Source organism: Lepisma saccharinum, chromosome 24 (assembly GCF_977018435.1).
Source record: "Lepisma saccharinum chromosome 24, izLepSacc3.1, whole genome shotgun sequence".
NCBI lineage: Eukaryota > Metazoa > Arthropoda > Insecta > Zygentoma > Lepismatidae > Lepisma > Lepisma saccharinum.
The window spans coordinates 19,868,208-19,888,020 of record NC_139252.1 but is presented as its reverse complement, the minus strand read 5'-3'; the positions used below and the strand labels follow the sequence as shown (position 1 = coordinate 19,888,020).

Sequence of the window (19,813 nt, the reverse complement as noted above, 5' to 3'; positions counted from 1 at the left end):
TTTATACGTTTCGGAGTCATAAGCACAACGCGCTTTAACGCCAGGGGTCATGGGTTCGCCAGGAATGGGTGTTATTCCTTCATCAATTTCATCATATCTCATCACTCATCATCATCTTCGCGATTAATCAAAAGTAACAAAAAACCAAGTTAAATAAACCAAACCAAATGCAGATACTAATATTTACAGTCTACTTTCAACTGAAAGTAATTGTCTATAAACCTTTTAAATAATATAAATGTATATATAGCCAAGTATATAAAAGTTGGCTATCGGCCTCATCTTTCGAAACATCATGGTTTCCATCACTTAAATAAGTTATTGTCAAGTAATTTCCACATACCATGATTGTCATGAAATGAATAGTTTCAATGTAATCATCAAATTTCAGGAGTGGAGATACATTTTCACCGATGAAAACCTTTAAAATAGAAAAGATATACTTAATACCCACGAAATATAAACTGTAAACGCTTCTGAATTCCTTCGAATTTTGTTCACAAATAAATAAAAACCTGTTGCTTCATTTACTGGTTTAGATACTCAGACATGTTCTGCCTGTTTTTAATTAAGCATTCCTTTTGTGGGATTTGAAGTCGGGAGAAAGGCAATAATTGTGTTCGCCATTCCTTGTCTCAAAGAAGGAACTTAATACCAGAACAAAGAATTCCCTAAATGAAGCACCGGCGGTTCATTATTAACTGATCTGACTGTTCCAAATTCTCTTCGCATTTTGATTTGGTGAAAAGAATTCACCGAGCTTGCTGCTAAGATTAAGAGCTTTCTGTTTTACCTTTACTTTCGTGAACAAAGCTCTTCAGCGCTGTTCATTGCTGCGTAGAACATTTTGTCCACAAGCGCTCGTGCGTGCTCAAGAACTGAGGGTGCCATTTCTGTATACTTTTGCAGCTTGCATAGAGCGTGAAGAGTAAGAAATTAACCCCGTCTAGTTCGCTGCACTTTTTGGCACTAGGTGTAGTGCAGTTGTATCCCGGTGTCAGGCTGGTGCAAGGAAATATTCGACCAAATAGACGAATAGCGGTGTTCAAGTTCAGAAGATTCAACGAATGTCTGTCTGCTGCTTTAAACGATCATTTGATTAGTTAGCACGCATCACGTGACCATACACCACACATTACATTGCTCCAGAACGTAGTGAAAACGGTGCAGACACTAAATACACTACACCAAATCAACGAATTATACGAGTAGGTGTTGCACCGTGTAACCAATTAGACGCCCGAGTGTAGAGAGAGCCAAAAAGTGCAGCGAAATAGACAGCTCATTTCGATGCTACGTATCTTAGAGAAACTATATTTTCTATCCTATCTATGGAGCTACGTGACAAGGATTTACATTTAGCTCTGACATTAGCAAGGATGGCCGCAGCAGGAGGGCAGGGGGAGGGGGCATCTGATATATATGAATTAAAAAACAGTTTGGAGAAAATTGAGAGATGCTTGCATGGATCAACATGGAGAAAATGCAATGGGTGGGGGAAGGCGTATGCACATTCTCGTATTGGGATGCTTTATGAGAATTTTGTAACTAGAGATATAGTATATCCTCCATTCTCACACTTTAACCGCTGTTGCCCTTCCCTCCTGACCCTGAGACAAGATCATGCAGGCGGCCTTGGACATTAGTATTTCTCCAGAAAAGCTTCACAATTTGTATTATAATACGGATAAACTAGGCTTCCTGTGGTGTAATGTAAATATCTCTTAAAGAACTTAGGAATTCTTCATTTAATTCAGACGCATCAATTGCGACAGGTAACAATATTTGTGTGGGAGATGATCAATGGCGGCGATTCGGTTCCAAAACTGGTGAGGGCAAGGTGCCAAAACGAAGGGGGGCAAGGACAGTATATTTTTCCTTGGTACATAAGGTTTGACATAGTGCGGGGACGAAAGTGGCAAAAAGTGGTGGTGGTGAGGGAGGATAACTGCCCACCAAGCCCACCGAATCACAGACGTTGGAGATGATAAATCAATTATGTGAAGCAAGATCAGTAACTTCACCCAGACAGCGTCTATGCAGGTACGGTATTTGTTTCCATCACTTAGTTCCAGTTTCAACCAGGAAGCAATTCCATATTGTTGCATCCATACACAATAAAAAATATAATTTTTTGGCCACTCATATAATAAAAATGAGGCCTTTAAGAGCTAACTGTTACCAAGTTAAGTTCAACTCTCCACACTACAAAAGTAGTCGGAGTTGTACGGTGACACCCTGATTATTTATGTTCAAACACGCAAAAAGTTACAGAAATATTAATTCCGATGGAATTTCGTAATTTATACTTTACATAGGGTAGGTAGGGGGAGATCGGATCATGGGGGAAATCGGATCGGCTGAAAAGTACTCAGTTTTACAAACACAATAAATGAAGTTTTTGCGTCATCGTGGTGTGCATTGTGCTGCCACCTCTCATAAGAAACGAGAACTGCCAGAACGAATTGTTTGTTTGGCGCCAGAAGAGTTCCAGACTACATTGTTTCAAGTTGTGCATTTTTGTGCGGACAAAAAAGCAGCCGATGTAAGTTTTCATTGTCGTGGAATAAGCTTCTATTCATTGGTTGTTAAGTAAATTTTATTTTCAATAGTAATATTTCATTGAATTAAGCATGCCTCACCAGATCTTGTGATAATTTTAAACAAAACACAGAAATTAGTACCAACAAAAAATAGGTTTTTAATAACGTGTATTTCAGGGTAAATCGGATCATTCGAATTCTCCTTTCTGTTTGATTGTTTTGAAATAACTGGAGGGATTCAGTAGGCTATATTTATATAGCGGTGGCTCAGTCAGTAACACGTCTGACTACCATGCTAAAGGTCCCGGGTTCGATCCCCGGCCGGTTCAAATCCGGGAACTTTTCTAACGATGGAAGCGGCCCCGGCGCCAACCCAGCGTCGAATAACATGGGTACCTGGGGGAAACCCTGGGGGGTAAAGGCGGTCAGGGGCGTGATGCTGATCACATCACCCCCACTTACAACCGGATCAAGAAAGTGTGGGGCGTTACCCTCACACCCGCTATACGCCTTCATGGCGTGGTGCTAAGCACAGGGGAATACTTTACCTTTTACCTTTACCTTTTATATTTATATTTTAATAAATCAGTCTGTCTATCAAATTAAATCCGCACAAGGGGACGCCACAGAAGAGAAATGCTCGAAAATATATTCCTTCACTTCGTCTGACATCAGGTGAAAATTATCCTTACCTCAGGCCTGGGGATAAAAGGAAGAATGAGAAGGATAAGAGACAGGTTAAGCTGGATAACTCGCATGGAGAAGTGAGAAGAACGAAGCGTGGAGGTGTGGATTCTGCAGTATTTCGTACTACGACAAAAAAAAAGTCACCAGGCTGGTGATGGGATACAGTGTCAGGCTTGCAAAGGGTGGCTCCATGAACGCTGTGTAAACGCTTTGGTAAAAAGCAGTTTATTTTTGGTATTTGTTTATCAAAATCTGTGTGATTCGATTTACCCCACCGTCGATCCGATTTACCTCGCAGAGGTGAGGTAAATCGGATCAGTGCACCACGTGCATTAAAGTTACAATATCTCAGCAAATAATAAGAAATGAAAGTAATTTATACATTTGTCTAGTAGCTGAAGGTTTGCTTGTTTTTATGCATATAATTTCAATTGTAATAAAGGCACTGATATTCAATAAATATAGTTTTTTAAAAAAGTGATCCGATTTCCTCCTACCTCCGATTTTTAATATTCATATTGCGCTGCGTATTTTGAATATATATATATATATATATATATATATATATATATATATATACTCTCCGTTAAAAGCACATCAGGTACAATGTCTTAAATTTTTAATAAAAAAATTCTAGCAACTCTTCTGCTGTCAAGTGGATTCTCCTATTTATACTCATTAATACTAAACCATTATTTGACCGACAAAAATCGGCATAAAAACCCTGCTCAGTTGGTGATAAATGCCTCGTAGACCCGTTGGTGCATATAAATGGTTAGCTTCATACGATAGTCATTAAGGAACCTTTGCTCCTATGGGGTCTATGAAGCACACAAAATTTCACAGTAAGGGTTGATCCTTCCACGTAGTACACTCAATTGTCAACTTCACTTCCACTTAATACACCCTGAAGTGCATCTTGCAGACTAACGAGGTTCAAGCATCTGGACCTACGGCCAGTATAATCTTTATAGGGCTGTGTGTGTGTTGTTTTGTACTACTTGGTCCTCATGTATGCTGAGTGCCCTTGTACAGTCTCAGCTTTAAACCCAAATAAGAATATTTCAGTCGTCCGACATTACAGTTACGTTATTTAGTTATATTTAAGTTGTGGTAAGGGGCTGGACCCCGTGTAATGTAACGGGTGCAAAATAGGGATGGCCAGATCCGGATCCTAGCGGATCCGAAATCCGGATCCGGTTGGTTCCGGTTCCGTTTGGCCATCCCTAGTATGGAGGGGCCCAAGGGAAGAAGTACGTGTTTTTGTGTTTCAGCTAAAAAAAACTATTTTAGGGGGCAACCCCCCCTCAAATCTCAATATGAGGAGAAATTGAAGTGGGGATCTGACCCCGAAACCACATAAATATGGCATAGGAAGAAACAGGGGGCATAGGACCCCTCTATACACCTGCCAAGTTTAATGGAAATCGGAGGGGGATACAGGGGTCAAATGCCTTCTTAAATGTGTCCTCATTTTGACATTTAAGGGGGTTTTGTTCCCTAAAATCGTTTTTTAGCTGAAACAAAAAAACACGTATTTCTTCCTTTGGGCCCCACTATACACCTGCCAAGTTTCATGGAAATCGGAAGGGGACACTTAGATAACCTCCCTTGTTATTCTTACATTTTGTAATTATATAACACTGCATATACGATTACATATAATGTTTTATTTTAATTTGTAAAACTGTAACTGTTGAACAATTGTATAATTTTTGTGTAACCTTTTTATCTTGCTATATGTGTTAAAGGTTTCATCCTGGAATGGAATGTCTCCCATTTATGTGTGTTTCCATTTCCAATACATTCGAATGAATGCATATTCGTTTCAATGCCATTTACAAAATCACCTCTGACATTTTATGTTAAACAAGTAAGATTATTTTTGTGCACGAGTGTGTTAGCCGATGCGTAGCAAAGTATTTTAGGAACAACACTTGAAAAAAAATCTTTTAGGACAAACTAATGAAAAATTTCTTTGTAATCGAAGATCATAATACCTTTTAAGGTGTGGTAATATTATAATGGGATTGAGATCCGTAACTATTGGATCCGGATCCGGATCCAAACGGATCTGGATTTTTCGCATCCGGGTTTTTCGGATCCGGATCCGTTTGGCCATCCCTAGTGCAAAATAGCCTAAGTGCTGATGCACCCAAATTTCAACGTCATTCATTTATTTATTCATTCCTTAGCCTAATAAAGGATTCCTATTCCTTTTTGCAAAGAGTAGTCAAACGTTTTTCATGAATAACAATATACTCGTACAATACAATTCAAGACGAAACACAAAACCCTATCCACTTTTCGTACATACGGTAATCCGAAGTCGACTACGAGACTCCGAAGAACAGAAAAATTCTACATTAGGATGTATATATTATTCTTTACAGTGTAGGTAAAATGTAAACACATTATTATTTAATATTTCATTTATTCAATTTCTCTTGCATATCAGTGATGTTGTAACCCTGTTGGATATTCATTTATTTATGTGTAAAGATAAAACTACATGAAAAAGTTATGAAACCCAATTTATGCAGGGTACCTTATTCAGTTCACAAAACCCATTTCATCGCCCATTTCTGTTTGTGTCTATATAACATTACTATCAAAACATTAACAAAATCAAGATGTTTTACGTTTCAAATAAATTCTGGAACGATTAGCCTATTTACGCCATTTTTTCTTTATTGTTTTGCATTTTCTAAAATAGGTTTATTGAAGGATACAGGCACCGCTTTTATGTTGTTCGAACATTTTGGTTCTTTGGAAGATAATATTATCATCACTTTTCAAAATACTCAGTCATGCACGTGTCCCTATGCAACCCGATAAATCCTCCATTGATAACATAACGCCCATTAATAGGGGTAAGATTTTCATGACTTAGCATATTTCTTTGAATAAGGGTAATGTGTTTCCTAAACATATAGAAATACATATTATGAAGGAACTAATTAAATTAAGATGCTTTTTAAGGGCATATTTGGAATATTTGGCCATTTCTGAGTGATAGAGCATATTTTTATCGATTGTCGGTCATATTCAGCATATTTTTGCATTTTCAAGAAATGTACAGTCATTTTCTAAGTGGAATAGTTCTCACTCCCGTGTTTACTGGAGAGTTTTTTTTTTGGACTGCAGCAAAATCTTTTTCATTTTTATTTGAAAATTTAGAGAAAGTATTCATTGTGCTTTTCAACTCAGAGCCCATAAAGTGAACTAAAAATAGTACATATGTGAAACAGTCCAGTTATAAGGGCATATTTTTCAAATTATAGTGCATATTTTGTAAATTGTAGATCATAAGAGCTTATTTTATTTTGCATATTTTGGTGATCTTTATGTCATAAAAATCCTAGCCCTACGCCATTACATAGTTAATCGTCATGAATTCAATTTTAATAATTCAATTTCAAAAATTATTTTTATGGTGCATTCAATAATTATAACTATTTATCTTGATAAAATATTAGTGATAAAATATTCAAGCTGAAATAAAGAGCAGTTTGGTCCCATTCATTAAAATTAACAAGCCGACGAAATATTTAAGGTAGAATATTTTAAACTTTGTGTTAACTTTAACGGTGCACGTTGAACATCAACGAGCAAAACTTTTAATATCTGCATGGAAGCTGTTATGCTCTTCCCCACAAATAGCTTGTTGATTAAGGCTGTTAACATCTAACCCCATGGCTCATAAGATAACATTTCAGTGGTTTACAATTGACTAACGATCTCACCATTGAATTTTCCAGGTTAAAGTCCTCACGTCATGTCTCGTACTTTTTTACACATAAAGGATCTTCCAAGAAAGTAAGAGATATAATCATTGAATCAAAATATGTTGGGGTAGCAACTTGTTGTCAATATTTAAAAAATGCATTCCATTGCGTTATTTCAACAAGTACTTTGTATTTCCAAGTTTCTACTGTTACGAAATCATAACTTACTAATGTAAGTAATATGAATCGTCAGTTGTATTTATCGTATGTCTTGATTTTTGTAAAACTTGCTTATGTATAATATCAATTGCTGGACAAATTACTACTCAAGTTACACATAAACAACAAAGTATGCGTTCTCTTTAATATGAAAATGTATACATACATTGTCGTTATCTTTTGATTGTGTGAGAAAAGTCTCATCGTAGTAGCAGTATTGGAATATGTGCTTAAATTGGGTAATATTAAAATAATCCTCGTTATTTAAGGTTATTTGTTTGAATCAATTTAATGACTGGAATTCAACATACTTTGTTATTTTAGTAATTTACTAATTGAAATTGATAAGCATGAAACTATTTTATAAAAACGTAGAAAAATTAAAATGTGTCGTCTTAAAATGTGAATGGCTTTCTATTGGATTTGCTCTGATTCATATTAATAAAGTGACAAATTATATAATAATTGAATATAGTATTTGGCCTCCAACTCCTGCGATCCTAGACTAACCGGGAATATGCCTAGTACAGTGGGATGTACAAGTAATGCTCTGCTAATTGTGCTTGAGTATTTTCATTAATTTTTCTCTTGTATCTTACACGTTTATAAGAACAGGATTTTTCCGTATGCTAATGCACAGACTTTCAGCCGTTGTTTGGCAGTTTGCTTCAATGGACATTTCGACTTTGACATGAAAAACGTTTTAAATCCATTCACTTTACAGATAATGACACAAACATGAGATGTGCAAAATATCTCGGCGATATTTGTTTTGGTTCTCGAGAAACACGCCTTCAAACACCGCTGAAATTCACCTACTACGTCACGGATTTGAAAACGTCCTCTCCACAGACAGGAGGTCCTCTGACGTCATCACTTAGAAATGCGTGCAGGCGGGGCGGGGCTTCTGCTCGTCCCGTCAACTTAGCATGAGCCGCGGAAGCGACAGAAAATTCACTTGTTACTGTGTAAAACAAGTATCTTACAACTTCCAGTGCAAAAATCTGTGCTCCATTATAGTAGTATTTACTATAATTCAGTCACTCGGTAGAGGGTTTTCCCATTAGGGTGTCAAAGCAAACCTTGTAACAGTCAATGGCTGAACACGTGAACAGCCTTGTTCATTCCGAATACATAGGTTAGTTCTTACTGGCAAGAACTTAATGTTATAGGAATGCCTTTTCTGGAATTACAATTATTTTCGTCATAATATTTTCTTCACAAATTTTAAGATAATACTTTTAGAACACACTGGTTTACACGCCAATTTCTGCAATATAAGAGGTGATACGGTATAAAAAGATACGGTGAGTTTTTAAATGTCCTGCAGTAAATGACAGTTTTCTTCAGTTAATATATATATTGCAAACTTTTGTATTTAGCCTACTTTTACGTCGCTTTTCCGTTCACTTTGTTTAACCGCAACGATGAGAACGCATAGTTAATTTATTATGTATCATCTCTAACATCACATTTCTTTCCACTTTTGGCTAATCGCTACAATGAAGATGAATAACTACAAGCAGTATTCGAAGTCTGGGTGCAGGAGTACACCCCCCCCACACACACACACACACTACCACCAACTGCACAATCTAAGTATCACCCAACCTGCCATGATAAGAGACGAACTTTTCCTTCTGTCCCATCTAATTTCGAAAACATTCACTTGTCCCATCTCCTTTTATGAGACGGTGAGCAACACTAACATTAACAATAGAAGCATCCCCTTAGCTGTACCCAAAGTCTCGAGCAAACATCCTCCCATGTAACAATTTCCAGTTCAATGAAATGTCACTCACAAGGAAACAGTCATGACCAGGTCGAGAGTCAAACCTGGAACATGCGACTTCCTCAGATAAATCATGTATTTTGTGTATAATAATTACAACGCCAGTTCATTCCTGGTAATTATGAATCTGCAGTTTGGTTTGCATATATAAGCAGAATAATATTTAGTTTTCGAGGGCTGTACCGTCGAAACGAGGAGTAAAAAAAAGTAATAAAAAAAATATTAAGAAAGATTTTTTTTTTTGTATTTATAATGATAAGCCTTTGCATACGTTGTTAATTCTATATTTTTCTAGACTTGAGACAAGAACGAGAATTGCCCTCCCAAACCGAGACGGATGTTTATAAATGGAGACGAGACTGTCAATGAGACATTTACAAATAAACACGAGACAGACATGTACAACTCTCAACGAGAACGAGACCAAGGCTGCCATTTCTCGTCTCGATAGGATCAACTTTGGATGGATCAACTTTTGGTATGATTAGGGTTGCTTTATTTCGTAAGTGAAAATCCAGAACGCTGCTGGCCGGAAGCTTGTTGGGAAGCATGGGGGGAAGGGATGTTGGACCCGACAAAGTTGTGTGTATGTAGTCACGAAGTCACGCTAGTATTGATACTTTTCTGTTCATCTTGTGTCACTACGTTTTTAAGAACCAAATATCTTTAAGATGACTCATGGGGGAAAAATTACTGATTTGACAGTCTCAATGCAGTTTCTTATCGCAGAAATTCCGAAACTATCAGGAAATTGCAGATATTGGTCTGCAGTCCCATCTGGTGTGTGGAATTACGAAATTTCCTTCCCATTCGTATCCCGTCCTATACGTTTCTAATTTAAGAGAATGAAATAAGTCTGAAGGATTTTTTTATGAACAAGCGGATAGAACAAGGAAACTGGTAATTTTAGTGAACCAAAAAAAGAGGGGTGTTGGACCCGTTGAATCCCCCTTAAATACGCCCATGGTTATACACATTATTTCCTTGTAATAATTATACATTAACTAAGTATAGATATGTACTGTGCAATTAATGTAATCTTCTCAGTGTATTTTCTCTTATCTGCACAAAAATATTTGATCATAATTTGCGCAACAGAAATGGAACACAAACTGAAATTGCTTTATGGAAAATAAAATTAAATAGGCTTTATAAATAAAGTGAAGAATGTGAAAATTCCTATTTTGCACTACATAGGTTACGGTAAATATCGATAAATATAAGTTTAAAAAATATTTTTGAGTGTCTGGTCAGCAACCAATTTTATAAGCAATACTTTTCGCATGGCCTGAGAACACACACGCAGCTGAACCCTTTCATTTATCTTGCACGTGAGCAGCACGGATATTTCATAGAAGAATGATCATTACAAAGCATAGCTTTCCTTTCTCCTATCGCTCCTTCTTCCATTATTTACATCGGTACAGATTTGTAAAACTGCTGCGCACGTGTTCGCTCACCATGGGCTACCCATCCGGAACTGGACGCTCGAAGCAGACGACAAACGAGCTCTCCCTAAGGATTGACGTAGTAACATGGCGGCGGCGTGTTTTCAGCGCAACGCTAGCCTCGCAACTTTGGAAGTCTCGTTTCTGCCTTAAACTGGACGCAGAGAAACGCGAGAACTTGCAGGGGTCATTTTTCCAGGGTGTAGTTTTTAAAATTGTTGTAAAAAAAATTGAGTGGAAATGTCCATTCCCGAAGTTCTCAGTGCATGAAACAAGAGAAAAGACATGGTGGTGGACATTTTGCTTGGTAATACTCATGCATTCGACTGTACAAATTCTGAAAGCGTAGAATTGAGCAAATGCACAATGGGATGCATAAGTATTGTCAGGTAAATCGTCCATGACTACTCATTACTTTCTGTCTTGTATTATGTGTGTTTTTAGAGAGTGGATAGTTACGTGTGATGATGTAAAGGTTGTCAGAAGTCAGCTCGGCGTTTGGTTTCAATTCATGAAAATCTCATTTCTTAAAACAAAGATAATAAACATGGTGATGGACAACTTGCTTGGTAATACTTATGCATCTCACTGTACAATGTACACTAGGAGTAGATGTGAAGTCAAGGCGAAAATATCATATTAGTGGTGACATCACCAGCAGAACAATGAGCAAGACTGAGAGTCCAAACAAACCTTCACGCGTGGTGTTTCCTTATGCGATAACATTGCGTTTCCCATCTCAGAGGGCAATTTTTAAAATTGCAGCACAAGTTATGAAACACAATTGTGGTTTGAATGTTAACATCAGTGTAAGGATGACATGGTTTGACGCACTTAGTATCATGAGTTTCAAGTTCATTGCATTTTCATGCATAATGATCAGCGAGCGGATTTATATGTAAATACATATTTATGTATGAAGCAGTAATCAGGTAGGCTATTCTTGTATTATCTTTGCGCATCATGGCATGTAACCTTGACAGATTCAGTTCTCATTTTCCATATTTGTACATATATTAGATTTTTGTCCAAAATTTTACATATTATTTCCACCCTACTTGAAATAATAAAAAATAATAATATTTCAGAACGTATCTCAACATATACAGTAAAACCTCGTTAATCCGGACTAATGCGGGGAATAATTTGACCGGTTTAACAAAAGTCCTAATTAATTGATTGATTTGATTGATTTCGTGTTTGAAGTCCACTTTACTACAACTAAGGCTAATCGGGACTACACCTACAGTTTAAAGTGGAAAGTCCGGATTAACTAAAATAATCTAAAAGAACAGTAGAAGTTGCATTAAAACTCCGTTTATAGCAACAAAACAAGTTTATTATGGTGTATTTAAAGAGCATAGGCGTAACTACACTATACAGTACAGTACAAAGTCTGCGGGAAACAGAATATCATCAGTGGTTGACTGCCTCTTCTTTGGGAAGTTGTCTTGTTGACTTTTAGCCACATCTAAAACCTTGCATTCTGCTTTTTTTTGTTCTTTTTGCCTTTTGCCTGTCCGGATTAAGCGAAGTCCGGCTTATTTGGGTCCGGATTAACGAGGTTTTACTGTATTAGTTTCTTGTTCAAATTTGTATATATTATTTCCACCCTATTTCAAATAATAAATAATAATAGTATTTCAGAACATTTCTCAACATATACTCAATATTCGTGCAATGACTACATGTCTCCGTGTGACCGAAAGAGTTGAGTGAATTTCTTTGGAATAAATGACAAACGAACGAAAGTTTAAGACCTTATTTATACCCTCCAATCGCGTTAATTAAAGTTTTATGTCATTGAACAACATTTTGTTTTGAACCTCGAAACTGTTTGCTTTTGCTATTGTATTTGCTATTGCAAAACATTCCTGTTTATTTATTATTGTTGTCAACAATAGAGAATGAGGGCTCTAGTGTCAGTTCCTGGTTGTTACAAATGTTAGTTTGGCAACGTTGTAAGAGAGTCCCTATTCGAGCAGGCCATTGCTAACCGCACAGCGGCGCCAGAAGCAACGATTTTGTGGCACACATACGGGATTCGCTTCTGGTTTCTCTTCAATACAGTCACTGTAATAGTTAAAATGCTGAGAGTGTTTTATGTACCTCGTGTAGTGTCCCATATTATTAAACAGGTAAAGTTTTACAATTTGAAATCCATATTTAACTTCATATGCTAATGATGATTCAAACATAATTTGTTCTAGGAATATTTTACATTCCGATCACTATTTTCACGAATGTCAAACTTCAAAAATGTATATATTTGTTTATATTTTTGTTTCTTTATTTACATTTTGAGGCCGAATTTAATTGAAGGAAGGTAGCACATAGAATGTCTAGTCCTGAGCACACGCACAATGCAAAGATGTTCTTTCTGGGGTTATTGCTAGATTCTCAACCGTCAGATATCAGTTGCACCTTTCTTACGCTTACACTTCTCTCTTCTTGCACTTACACGTGCGCAGCTTGAGTTAGTTCTTCCGTCGAGCTCAGACTGTGACTTTCCGACGTGGTTGCCATCCCCTTGCTCAGAACATTTAGCGTCTTAAATTGAGTTTCCAGCCGCGATAGTCCACGTACCCACAGGATACGGCCTCTGTGCAAATCGGAAGGCGTAAGTTCCTTTTCTGTGTCGTACACGTCGGATATTTTGAACGAACATATAAGTTGACCCCACAGAAGGACGCTGATTCCGAAGAAGAAACACCACAGCCATAGGTCATCAGGCAACGGAGTCGTTCGAAGGACATTGCCGCCGCATTCGATGAATATTACTTGCAAAACGAAGCATAAGGACCACGTTACATAGAAGAAAGGGTTGGAAAATATCCCTTGGAAGACGTTTCTCTCGTTGTGGAGTTTCCTGGCGTTTATCTCATTGAATAGGGTCATTATCACCATGGTGTTGAACACCATTGTGAAGTGAACGGTCGGGATGAAATCTTCGGTGTGCCACGCGAGTTGAAATCCGAAAATTGAATCGCCAGCAAAAATTATTATCAACAGAATCGTCACTTGGTATATGGACTGCCCAAATATGTTCCTCAGCATTATTCTGGACATGAGAGACGTTTTTCTGCCGTGCGGTTTTCTGTTGAGAAGCGCCAGTGTGGGGGAGTCCGTTGCTAGGGAGAGCGAAGCAAGAGTGTCCATTATAAGATTGACCCACAGCATCTGTATCACGGAAATGGGCGTTCGGTGAATGACTGAAGCACCAACGAGCGTCGTGACGACGGCCACCATGTTGACGGTCAGTTGGAACTGAATGAACTTCCCGATGCTGTCGTTGACGTTCCTCCCCCACATGACGGCCTTGACGATGCTGCTGAAGTTATCGTCGGTTATGATGATGTCGCAAGCTTCCTTAGCAACGGCGGTGCCAGCGATGCCCATGGCGAATCCCACGTCTGCCCTTCTTAGCGCCGGACCGTCGTTGGTTCCGTCCCCTGTCACGGCCACCACTTCTCTGTTTTTCGTGATCTCGCTGTCTATGATCCCCGATACCAACTGGTGCTTGTCGACCGGTGTGGACCTCGCAAGGACTTTCAAATTTGGCCAGATGTTGTCGATCAGGTCCTGCTTCACTTTTCCCGTGTCGTCTCTGATCTTCTTGTTGAATTCCTTTCCGTCGAGAACTACGTACTCGTCGCCAGGTTTGAGAATGCCACATTTCAATGCGATGCTTCTTGCCGTGAGAGGGTTGTCGCCAGTCACCATTATCACCCTGATGCCTGCCTTCTGACAGAGCTTGATGGCTGGGGGAACTTCCGGTCTCAGGGGATCTTCGATTCCAACTATGCATACGCACACCAAGTCTTTGGCGAGGTCGTAGTCTTTCTCCCAGTTACACTCTTTGGCCCTCGCGGCAGAAATGTCCCTGTAAGCCAGGCAAAGAGTTCTCAAACCTTGCGTCGCCATCCCATTCACTACAGTGTCTAAAACCTTCGTCCTCGCTTTCGCAGATAGTTGCTCTTCAGTGCCTTCGTTCTGTACAATGTGACTGCACATTGCAAGTACGACTTCTGCCGCACCTTTTACGAATATCCTGTACCCTTCGCCGTTTCTTATCACCGTACTCATGGTTTTCCTGTCGGAAGTGAAAGGATAAACCTTGACGTATTCGCCCTCTGGAATAAGTTTTCTAATCTCGTGATAGTCTGTTCCTAATTGGTGGACGAACGCCAGAATTGCACACTCGGTTTTGTTTCCTTCCATTTTCCACGGTTCAATAGGATTGCCAGATGGGTTGATGTTGCTCGACGTCGCAGAATTATACGAAATGGCCTGGGCGATTAGGTGCACAACAGGGGCTGGATAACTCAGCTTTTCCCCTCTCCTCACTCCTCGCATATTCCCGCAGACGTAGCACGAGGCCACAACCATTTTGTTTGCTGTCAGAGTTCCTGTTTTGTCAGAACAGATCACGGTCGCATTTCCCATAGTCTCGCACGAGTCCAAATGCCTCACCAGCACGTTATCTTTCATCATTCTCTTAACGGAGTATGCCAGAGACAGGGTCACGGCCAGTGGCAAACCTTCAGGCACCGCAACGACCAATATGGTCACTCCCATTATGAAGAACCTCACGTACGTTTGAGCGTACGCTATATCCCACTTATGTTTCTGAATAGCGAACGTTTGCACGGAGAAGTAAATCATGAGAACTAGGGACGTGACGGTAGCGGCCAGTGCGCCTGCGTAGCCAATGTGCATCGCCAGTCGCGTGAGCTTTTGATTCAAAAGTGACTTCTCTTCCGTTCCCTCAGGCTGTCCTTTGCTTCCCATCAACTCCATGATGACTCCTAGCTGCGAGTGTATCCCTACGGCGGTGATGACGATGGTGCCGCTACCTTCCATCACGTAGGTGCCGGCAAGCAGCATCGGATCCTCGGTTTCCGACTTGCTGACGTGCTCTGACTCTCCTGTCAGGCTAGATTCGTCCAGCAGCAAATCGTGACCCTGCAACAGTACCCCGTCCGCCGGTATGACGTCACCGTATTTAATTTTGCATATATCACCTACCAAGACTTCAACTATCGGGATTTCGAGGCTCTTCTTATCCCTGACGACCGAAACCTTCTCTTCTTGATCGATTCTCCTCTGAAGGCTCCTAAACTGTTTGTCCTTACTGTAGTCGTTCAAAACTGTTATCATGACAACGACGAAGACTGTCCCCAGAATTGAACACCCTTCGATCCACTCCAGGTTAGTTGCACTTTGGCTATTATTACCTTCTTTGCTTTGGCTCTTTTCTACGAAGTTCAACACGAGGGAGACAACAGCGGCGACTTGGAGAATAATAAGCGTCGTATCCTGCATCGCTTCCCACGTTAACCTCAGGAAGGACTTGTGATATTCCGACGGCAACGTGTTGGTACCTAAGGCTGCCTTCCTGCGTTCTAACTCAACCGGATTGGCTGTGATGCCGTTAGTTTCCGAAGTCTCGACAAGTTCCACGAGCCTGAGGATGCCTCCTATCTTCTCCAGGTTGGCCAATCCTTCAGCCAGATCTTGTTGCACTATTCCCTTCAGTGCTTCGACCGATATGCCATATGGGTTTGCTAAATCTTTATGCGACATTGTATCACCGAACTAACGATCTTGTCCAATTTTTTCAAATGCTACCCGAACTAGTACGTTTCCGTTTTGTGCTTCGTAGTTGAACCACGAACTACGTACACTAGAAAATGATTCAGTGTTGTTTTGTGTTGGTATAAACGACAAAGCTAATGTGACCGTTTCCAAGAAGAAAAGCCATTGTTACCAACAATGCGTCGCATTCAAGGCATGGGATTTTAAATACCATTAAAATCAATTCTCTATAACTAATTCATTAAATTACTACATTTTATATTCATATAAGTAAATTTTAAACGTTCCAAATTATAATAATTTAGATAAACAATCAGTCCGCTGTCAATTCCAAGGTATTCATAACTATGCTCTATATCCAACAATGGAAGTTCATTTGTAAGATAAGAAAATACTTCAAAACTATGTTTTCTGTAAAGTACGTACCACCGATATATTTCATAATTGTCCAAGAATATTACAACCAGAACGTACAAAATGAATATTTTAAAGTTCTGCATTCGCCATATATAAATTGAACGCGAATGCATATTATAGCATTATTAAGTACACTAAGCAAAATTAAATGCGAAATGAAATTTGGCCCATTGAAAGCAGAAGCCAATTTCATATTTTTCTAAGGAAGGATAAGGGGATGGCAGTGGTTGGTTGATTACTCCTACCTGTTTCATAATGTGTGGCTCGAAGTCGATTTGTACAGTCCCTACCAAAAGTTTAAGGCCACCAACTTTTTTCATATAAATGAATCCTGACCGAAAGTTTTTGGTACAAATATGGAATGAAATTGTATGGAAGTAATATAGTGTGTGAGGCATATGTTGCCGAAAAATGTTCGTATACGTCTTGTAGTTCATGAGATACGAAAGTGGAAAATCAAATTTCTAAACTGAAAAATCCAGTATTTTGAAGTACAGATGAATGTGTATACAACCGACGTACTGAATTTTTTTCAGTATTGTGGAATTGTGGAACATGAACGAAGGTTTTGGCGCAAAAAAGAAATAAAAATAAAATCTCGTGTTTTATATTATTTTTTCTAAAATTCGCAAAATAAAAGAAAAATACAGAAAATTGAGAGGTCTTCAGATAACAATATCCTCCTCAGAGACTGCGTTGGAGCGAACAAATTTTATCAGTCATTAGTTGAAATGTGTGTCAATAGATGGCGCAGAAAGACATATCTCGATAGCAGCATTGTGCAAGTCCAAACCTGTTTTCGTTACGCTTGATAATAAACAGGCTGTTTGAATTGCAAGCTACGTGATAATGGGGGAAGAAATCTGTACCCGTGGCCGTGAAATGGCAAATATTTGGTATGTACAGATGCAATAGGTCTCATTGAGAAATTGCAGTCGCATTGAATGTGAGTAAAACCTGCGTGGCGAACACAGTAAACAAATTCAAACAGAAAGGTACAGTGGTTGATAAACCACGCTGCGGCCGCCTCAGGGTAACGTCTGTACGCGAGGACCGGATTATCGCGAGAGTGGCAAAGAATAACCGTAAAGCTCCTCTTCCAGCGATAATGGGGGAATTTGAATATTTCACTAATAAAAGGGTCTCAAAGATGACCTATTGACTATTAAAATTTCACACATCATTCATCTAATTTCAGGAGAAATGTTTATTTCCAAGTATATTTTCAAAGTTCAGATTTAATGATTTTACAAATTGTACCTCTAGTTGCATCTATTAGTTACAAGTGCATTCATATGCCCTTACACTTTCTTGATCTTGATGTACCTTTCAATACCATTACATTATAATTCCAATTTTGTATTAAAGTGTTTATTTCATGCAAAGCACTCGCATATGTACTTGTCTGTTTGTCTGAAAAACACATGACAAGGTGGTTTTAAACTTTTGGTAGGAACTGTACTTCTCAATTACAATTGTGAGTGAGCATACATTTATGCTGTTTTGGTTAAAAATCGCATGATGTTGCAAAAAGTGCAAAAAATACACTTTGTGTAAACATTTCTGGAAGATTTTGGACAATCTATAAATCATATACATCCTTATAATATCACACAGGGAAAAATTACAAAAAAATGGAATTATTTGGTCTTCCGAATCTTGCTGAAGCATAAACTTAAACATGAAGTATATCAGATTTAAAGAAAAAAATTAATTTCTACAACATAGCTAACCTGACTACAATCAATAATCTGGTTCATCTACAATCTGAGGACATGCAGGTAGCTTACCGGACTATTTAGGAAATTTTCGTATGATATAATTAGAATGGATCTCACAATTTTTCCGAAAACACTTTTCTTTGGTGTCTTTTCAAATTATAACGTTTCAAATGTAAATCAGTGGAAGTTAAAGCAATACGTGCGATTTAATTCTACAAGAATGGGATCAAATTATAATCATATTTTAATTTGGGAAAAGAGTGACTTCAACGTGGAATCTTGTAACTGTGTTCGTTAAATGTCCTGCACGAGCATTCTAAATTGAAATTAAATAGACAATGAATGTTAAGATGTAAATTAGGTAGACTGCTACAAATAAAGTAAAATTCATATTTGCATTGATATAAATAAAATGGAAATTAAAAGCAAATAACGTAAACATGCTGACTTAACAATGGCATTAAATTTGTTAATATTAAAGTAGGTGTCAAGGATTGTTTAAATTCGTCCTCATACCGTGTATGTGTTGTGTTTTTAATGATTGTTTTGTTTTGAGTTATTAAGACCAGTTTTATGCACAGAAAGCTAATCGGGACTGGGCCTACAGATTAAAGTGAGATCCAAACCACTATGTGCCCCACCATCGAATTCAGGACCTCTTGATTACATTCATTCATACTTTATTGGTTTTAGCCGTATACCAGCTTTACACCAATTGTCCTACACATAAGTCATGCACGTAACATGATACTGTTACATCAAATTACAAATTTTGAATATACTATACAGTTTTCATATATCTACATAAATATCATGCAAAATCTAAAATTGATAATAAATACAATTGTTATATCTGGTGACTATATCAAGTTACACATTTTGAATATTTACAATTTTCACATGTCTATATTATTATCATGAAAAAATATAAAAATGATAAATACAATTGTTACATCTGGTGACGATATTAAAGAGGCTAAAGAAGTTGGGAGAGGTATTCCTTTTTTTATTAAATTCTTGAAAAGATCTCCCTTTGACTGGTATAAAGTGGACATTGAAATATAACATGATGAGCATCTTCCTGATCTAGATTGCACTTGCATATAGGTTAATTAACTAAATTAATTTTATATAAATGGTGATTTAAGCGTATGTGACCTGATCTCAATCTTAGTATTAAAACTAAAAACTTTCTGGGTATATTAATTGTATAAAACCTCGGAGTCTTATTGTTTAAATTTAGTACATTTTTATATGAATGACCCATACATGTAAATTTTCGTTTAACCCATATCGCCCAATTTTGTTGAATTTTATTTTTAACTCTTGGTAACTGTGTATGATAATAATATATTACAAAGCAACAAGGATACCACAAGGCCTTCAGGGAGGCTGTCATTCTTGATGTTGTTGAAGGGTAGGTAACTAGAAATTTTCAACAATGCTCAAAAACCAAATCTGAGGAAACAGTGTATCTCCAACAATTGCCACTCAAGGCTAAAAATTAAAATGTATTTCTTCATTATTCTGAGTGAAGTAAACTTCTTTTGTGTCGAGATCAGCAAGGTCTGTAACAACATTCTAAATATTGCAAATTGTACTAACACTTTCGTTATTTAAACTCCTATCATTAAACGTTACAGCGTCTCAAACTTATATA

The 19,813-nt window shown here is 38.0% G+C and overlaps 1 pseudogene; it reads right to left on the bottom strand.

The window, feature by feature from the left end:
* Positions 1-12,728: 12,728 nt before the first annotated feature.
* On the bottom strand, positions 12,729-16,147 carry LOC145977952 (plasma membrane calcium-transporting ATPase 1 pseudogene; annotated as a pseudogene).
* Between the last annotated feature and the right edge of the window lie 3,666 nt (positions 16,148-19,813).